Genomic DNA, 7382 nt, shown 5'->3' on the forward strand with positions numbered 1-7382 from the left:
GCTGTCCCACTCCTCCTATCCCGATAATGGGACAACGCGAGCGACCGAGCTTGACTCATTTGTTACGATAACCTTCGGGTTCGAGTTCTAATAAGTTTCATGAAATTCCTCGTGCTGCCTGTTCCTTGCAAGAAAGGCCTGCGCCACGTCTATCCAGCGATATGCGTTTAAGCAAAGTCAGATTCAATCATTTTTATGACTGGTACCCGGAATTAATGGCCGCCCCTAAGCCGTCAGGACTGTGCCACCCTCACGAATGGAGATGTTGCATGTGTGAGGGATTTGCGTTTTGATAATTGATTCTTATGTCAAAGTTTGCGAGAAACACAATGAAGGCACTAGTTTTCTCCGAAATCAACTCCCAAGCTCAAAAAAAGCTCTCAAGTTGAGGCCAAAATGGAGGGAATATCCCACGCTATCCTGACAGTCCACCTCTACATCAAGACAAACTCTCCATGCAAAGATAGGAAGCAAATACATTGACAGGGCTGCCACCTTAATTGGTGACGCCTTATGGGCTGGCATGGACTGGCATGGACTGGCATGGACTGGCATGGACTGGCATGGGCTGGCATGGGCTGGCATGGGCTGGCAAGGCTCGGCATGGGCTGGCATGGGCTGGCAAGGTCTGCCAAGGCTTGGCATGGGGGAGGGGGGGGGGGGCATGGGCTGGCAAGCATCGATTCGTTCCATTTTTTCAGCCATTAATAATTTTTCTCGAATTTTGATGAGATCGCAATTCTATTGTCAGGAGCAAAGAGTTCACTAACCAATTTTGACAAAAAAATTCAACATAACAAAGGCGGGGTTTTTTGAGAGGAAAAATATCGCATTCGAGTGCCGTCTTGATATCAGTCAAGATAGCGATATTTTGGAGGGTATGGATTCGATCGACATGAATCGATCGAAAAATAAAACGTGAATCGATCGACATGAATCGATCGACACCGATTCGATCGACAAATTATAAAAAACCGGTGTCCATTCGATCGACATGAATCGATCAAAAAATGAAAACGTGAATCGATCGACATGAATCGATCGACACCGATTCGATCGACAAATTGTTAAAAAACCGGTGTCGATTCGATCGACATGAATCGATCGAAAAATGAAAACGTGAATCGATCGACATGACTCGTTCCACTGTACGGCACTCAGTCAACTCTAATTTTTTCTTTAGACACGACAAATTTCGCTCTTTCAAGGCAGCCATTTTGGTGCTTTTAATAGGTTTAAACTAGAAAAAACTTCACTTATTTCCTCTTTAAAAGATCGCGTAAAAAACGATTCGCAAAGCGGGAAGTTTGGAATTCAAATCCGGAGCGAAATATTAATAAGTATCAATTGGTGCGAAAAAAATTAAAGGGAGGAAATATTTTTGAAACTAGACAGCAAAAGAAAACACTAAAAAATAAACAAAAATAAAAACAAAGCATACTCTACGCAGAGAGTCATAAGGGCAACGCGTAAAACGCATACCGCCTGAAGCGCAAAGCACTTCGGGGGGGGGGGGGGGGGGGGGGGTTAGATCGCGAAGCGGTCACAGGATGTACCCCCTAGTGATGAACACTGGAAATAATAAAGATCCGAAGTCCTGACTCTTGAAAAATTTGACGAGAAAATATACTTGGGTGATTTCACGATAACAGGAATAGTTAAAATGTGAAATACCTTAGAAATAAAAGTGCACCAATTTTAACAGGATTTCATTACCTCATTTTAAAGGTATTAAACTTCCTTTTTCCAGCTTTGGCACGCTCTATTTTGATTCAGTGCATAGTTAAAGTGATTGATAAACAAGCCATTGAATCAGGTATTCAGCGCTTCCCGCGGGACTGCTGGAGGTCCACGCAAACATGGAGGCCCTGCCAAATTGTGTCGGTTACGTAACAGACACAGCGTAACCGACACTCAAAAATGTGAGATTAAAGATGATACTAAAAGATGAAACTTGGCAATTCTTGAGTTATGAGGTGGAATTAATGCTGCCTTAAAAGTTGTCTAAACTTTGGAGACTTCCTTTTAGTTTAATACTATTAAATTGAGGTTTTTGCGTAGTGAGGAATTAGTGCTACACACGTAAAAATCACTGGTTTTCATAATAATTAAAGTTTGCATTGTAAAAAAAAACTGACTTATCAGTAATGGTTTTGTCAAGAAGACTTCAGCGAACAATTTTATGGCAGTTTTGAAACTCCTGACTCCATCTGGCGAGATAAACCTTGCACTTAATACAACTGCAAAAATGTGTTGTCAAATGTGGCGACACCTCTTTCTTATGACTTTTCTCGCTCAATAATAAACATTTCAGTTCAAACTGGCAATTTTCTTGAACATTAGAGTCTCTTTTCAGCAAATATTGCCAAAGAGTTCATGATCAGTACTGATTTGTTACCGCAAATTGCTCTTTCGCTTCAAAATCGGGGTTGGCGACGCGTAACCGACCGGACATTTTCGGCCTTTAAAGTCTCATATTTTTAAATATAATAATAATTCATCATATTTTTTTAGCATGGATAGGTTCAGGGACATCAATCCTATTGATTAATTAATTTGGTTTTCAATCGTTTTGCCCTACGTCGTTCATAACCCACGGCGACACGACTATTCCTATTATCGTGAAATCACCCACTTGTTTAATCGGATTTGTGCTTGAACAGAGACCCCAAGCCACTGTATAATCCGAGCGGACACTCTTTTGATTCAAGCAAAAATCCGATTGAATCTCCAAATCGAGAATATTTTTTCTTGTCAATTATTTTAAGAGCCTGGACTCTGGATACAAGAGCCTTTTTTCCAGCGAATGAAATACTCAACAAAAGGGAAAAAATTGGAATGATTCAAGAATACAATCTTTTTTAGGAGTTAAATTCAATTCATCTTATGGATCAACTGAAAACTCAAAATCTGACATTTCCGCGACTAAGTGGAGTCGGAGGAGGGCGGGGGAATAAAGGCAAAATACGTGGTCGAAGCATTTTTCAATCATAAAATTCTAAGAAAAATGTAGGAGGATAATGCAGCAAATAAAACAATTCCAAACAAATTAAAATGAAATATAACCATGGAAAGACACAGAGAAGAAATAATCCTCTTTAAAATGAGAGAGAAAAAAAATTACGTGTGGCGTTATGTAACGTGCCCTGAACACCATCCCTCCAAACGCACTTGAAACCAGCGCTATACGTTTTTTATAAACGACCCCCTAACATAGACCATGGCAAATCACTGATACCTACAGCATTCCGACGATGAAACTGCAGGAATGTTCTCCTCGTTTGCGGTGTTTCAAAATTTCCGCCTCGACTTTATTTTATCAAGAAGAACAAACCAGAGCTATTCTGCCGTGCTAAGGAAGAACGCCGTATGAACAATCGAGAGTTGCCAAGTTTTCCCGGATAAAACATGTATTTTTGACGAAATTTATGTATATTTTTCCTTAAAATTTTCAGACATTTTAGATAAAAGTGCAAAGAAAATAGTCTGAAAAATTGGAGGAAATTTTTTACATTCTACTCAATAAATTCGTATTTTATTAGAAGAGATTTGGCAACGCCTGAAGGTTCATACGGCGTTTTTCCTTAGCGCGGCAGTATTGCTTCAGACTTTCATAGATTATTTGTCACCGAGTGGTAAAATCAACTTCCTGATAGTTTTCGGAAAATGAGGTTAACTTTTTTCTCATGTAAAAAAATAAAGTATGCAGGAAGTTCCTGTAGTTTTTAAGGACACCTAAATAAATTACATTTCACCGAGGGGAGCAATCTCGCTTTAGTATTTTCAAAATCGTGCATTTTTTTTTTCTATGAAAAATAGTGAATGTATCGATGGCTCAAGTGCGGAACCACCTATCTCCATGGTGGTGTTTCAAAATCTCTGCTCTTATTTTATTTTTTCGGAGAGAAACAAGTCAACTATGTAATTTGAAATTTCTGCAGAATACTCTGTTAATAAAGGAGAAAAATCGAAGGAAGTTTTCAAGATATTAAGTTGTCTAGTTTTTCCATGAAAATATAAAGTATGACAGAAAGTCTGCAACGTTGCAAACGGAGATAAGTGGTTACCCACTGGGCATCGATTTTTTTTACCATAATAAAATTTTCATGATAGCTTTCCTTTAAAATTAAACATTACTTGGCAACTTGGCAAGAAAAAAATTCAGATAAAGATGAGGACGCAAGATTTTACAACACCGTAATCGAGTTGGATCCTTTTCGTTTAATCCGATCCAAATACTGCATGATATGAGGTATGTAGCATATTCCTAAAAGCATAAATTAAGCATAAGTGTAAGTCCGCAACCATGTATTTCGTTGGTGGTGTTTGAAAATCACCGCACCTATTTTATTATTTTTTTTTTTTTTTTAGGGAGAACAAATCGACATCATTTCTTGAATTTTCCACAGAATTTTCTTCGCACGGATAAAACAATCACGGAGATTTTCAAGAATTGACTTTGAGCAGTTTTTCATTTAAAAAATAAAGTGTGATGGGAAGTCTGCAACGTCGCAAACCGAGATATGTGGTCGCGGACTAACACCGTCGAAAAGAAATACGTGATAAGGCTTCCTTCCAATACTGCCGTGCTAAGAAAAAACGCCGTATGAGCCTTTAGGCGTTGCAAAATTTCTCCTGGCAAATTTCTAATATCCAGGACAATTTTTGAATATTTGTCTACTGATTTCTCCGATAATTTTGTTTGTAATTTGATCTAAGACTTTCGAAAATTTCAAGGAAAAATATTCATAATTTTCCTCATGAATGAACATTTTATTGAAGGAAATTTGGCAACTCTCGAATGTTCATACGGCGTTCTTCCTTAGCACGGCAGAATAAGCGTCCTATTAAAAAAATCGCTGAAACTCAAGAGTTGAGGAGTTGAGTTCCAAGATGTCCGCTGGTAGATTTGGCAACATGGGCAAATGGACAAATCTCATCCTGTGAGGCAGGGTGAGGGTGTGTGTGTTTGTGTGCGAGCGGGAAGCTTTCTCCTTCTTTCAGACAGACGCTAAAAATTGGCGCGAAGAAAATTCGAGAAACCGAATCAGGGGAGATGCGCGTCAAACAGAAGCAATAGTAGCGGGGTGGGGGGTTGCCTCGGGCCATCCGCACCTGCCTCTAGCGCGCCCGCCGGTCAGTTTTCCGAAAATGGAGCACCTGAAAGGTTCACGCGTTGCAACCTGTCACGTCCGGTCCGTGGTACATTGTTCTGTCTAAACCCGCTTTCCTTTCAATAATTTCGGTCATTAATTTCATTCAAGCAGTGCTCCTGTCTTACGAGTGACGATTGTCTTAATATCAGTGCAAGTTTCTATCGTTTCTTCGAAGATTTTGTGAACCTCACGACCAATTTGCACTCGGCAAGGTTGAAGGATCTGGCTGCGGCGAACGTATCCTTCCTGTCTCTCGTCTGATTCTGATCGGTTGAAGTTATTCGTTCTCGCGTTGTGCAAGTGAACTTCTCGCGAACATTCGTTCAAAGTTTCCGTGGACTGATTCTAATTCAACGAGGACCATTTGCGAAAATGGAGATACTCCAGATTCGGGAGTATTGAAAACGGTGTGAACGTGGTTTTCCTCTCATCGGTTGGAGTGATTTCGTTTCGCACTACGCTGGTGGCCTTCTCCCGATTTTGTGTCGAATGTTTTCGTGGACTTGATTTCGGATTCGACTATTTGTTGCTTTCTCATTCAAAGAAAACCGCTAAGATCTAGGTTTTTATTTCTTGCGATCCTTATTGTGTTCGGCTGAGTTACGAGAATTTGCCTGCTGGTGTTTCGTTCGAGTTGCATGGATCGCGAGGATTTTTGAGCCTCCGAGGTTCTGCGCGTCCTTGCTCCAAGTTCAGACTTTTCTATTTGTCTCGCATTTTCGTTTCATCGGTTTCGGTTCTCTCGTAATTCGTCTGATATGTGTGAACTTTTCGCAGTGGTTTCGAGGAATTCATCGATTCCTTTCGATGGCCGCGGACAGTTTCGGTTCTCGTATTTTCGGATTCGATTATACCTGTGTTTTCGCGTCGTGTGAAACCGTGATTCAGTGATCGTGGGTTTTGTGTGTCCTGTTTTTCATCCAGTTGGACGAGTCTCGGGAATTCTGTCGATGATTTTTCTGGAATATTCTGCCCAATTAAGCTATCTTCGTCAGGGTGGTGAGGCTCTTCGGTCAGGTCTGAAAACATCAATTATTTATTCTATTCTGATTTCAATTCTGTCACAACATGTTGCGTTTCTCTACACTGATTGCTGATTTATGGTTATTGCGTTGTGCACTCAAAGAGTGCGGTGTTATACCCCAAAGAGGAAATGAAAAGTCGGCTTTAGTTGTCCAGAAATTTCAGTCACCTTTAGTTTAAGGTATTTGTCGAATTGTGATCACAATTCTGTATCATTTATCTTAATTTTTCTTTCACTGGATACATTTTATTCAGGAGGAACTCTGACATGAGCTACGTCGTGCATTTACAGGTACACTTATGGATCTTAGGGCTCATTTAAGAGTGGATGTTGTTCCTTTTGATTATGGTTGATACGTCAAATTATCTACATGTTTTCAGTTATTATTTGCTGTCTTTTCATAGTTTTCTTTTCCAAAATTCCTCGAATGAGCAGGAGCTAGGTAGTTATTTCTAAATTTGAAGACTGCTGGTGAGTGTTAGGAGAGGGAGGTTTTGATTTTTTTTTTAAAATTTTATCCTACAGTTTTTACTCTATTTGTATGTTCTGAATCGAAGTAAATCTTCACGAAAAATCCCCCAATAGTCCATCTCCCTCTCTCTTAGTAACTCTAATGAAAATTCGTTTAATGAAGTCATCAATACAGGTCATAGTGTGAGCTACAATGTTTTCATTTGTAACATATTTTCTCCTCAAGAGTTTCATATTATTTCTAAATACCTTTCCTATTTTAGTTCGAATTTTTCAAGAGCATACTTACAAGTAGCGTTAAGTTAGAATACAATTTTTGCTCCTCTCTGCCCATCACGCTCTGATTTATTATTTGAGAATTTCTCCAATTGAACGACTAGAAATTTGAGATTTCGCAAAGATTATAAAACGTATCAAATTTAAAATCTAGAAAGACACCTCCCCCCCTCCCGGAGCCAGGGGTAAAAGCCAGAGGGACTTGTTTTTTTTTTTTTTTTTTTTTTTTTTTTTTTTTCCAACTATTTAGAGTGTCCTTTTTCCCTGGGAAGTAGAAAAATGGACAAAATTGGAGGAAGAGAGACAAATGGACAAAGAGAGAGACGAAGGATGGATGTAAGAAAGAGAGAAGAAGGACAGATTTAAAGAGGAGAAGGATAGATTTGAGAAAGAGAGAAGAAGAAAGACAGATGTAAGAATGAAGAGAGAAGAAGAATTGATGTAAGGGTGAAGAG

This window comes from Bemisia tabaci, chromosome 1, assembly GCF_918797505.1.
Source record: "Bemisia tabaci chromosome 1, PGI_BMITA_v3".
In the NCBI taxonomy this organism is placed as follows: Eukaryota; Metazoa; Arthropoda; class Insecta; order Hemiptera; family Aleyrodidae; genus Bemisia; species Bemisia tabaci.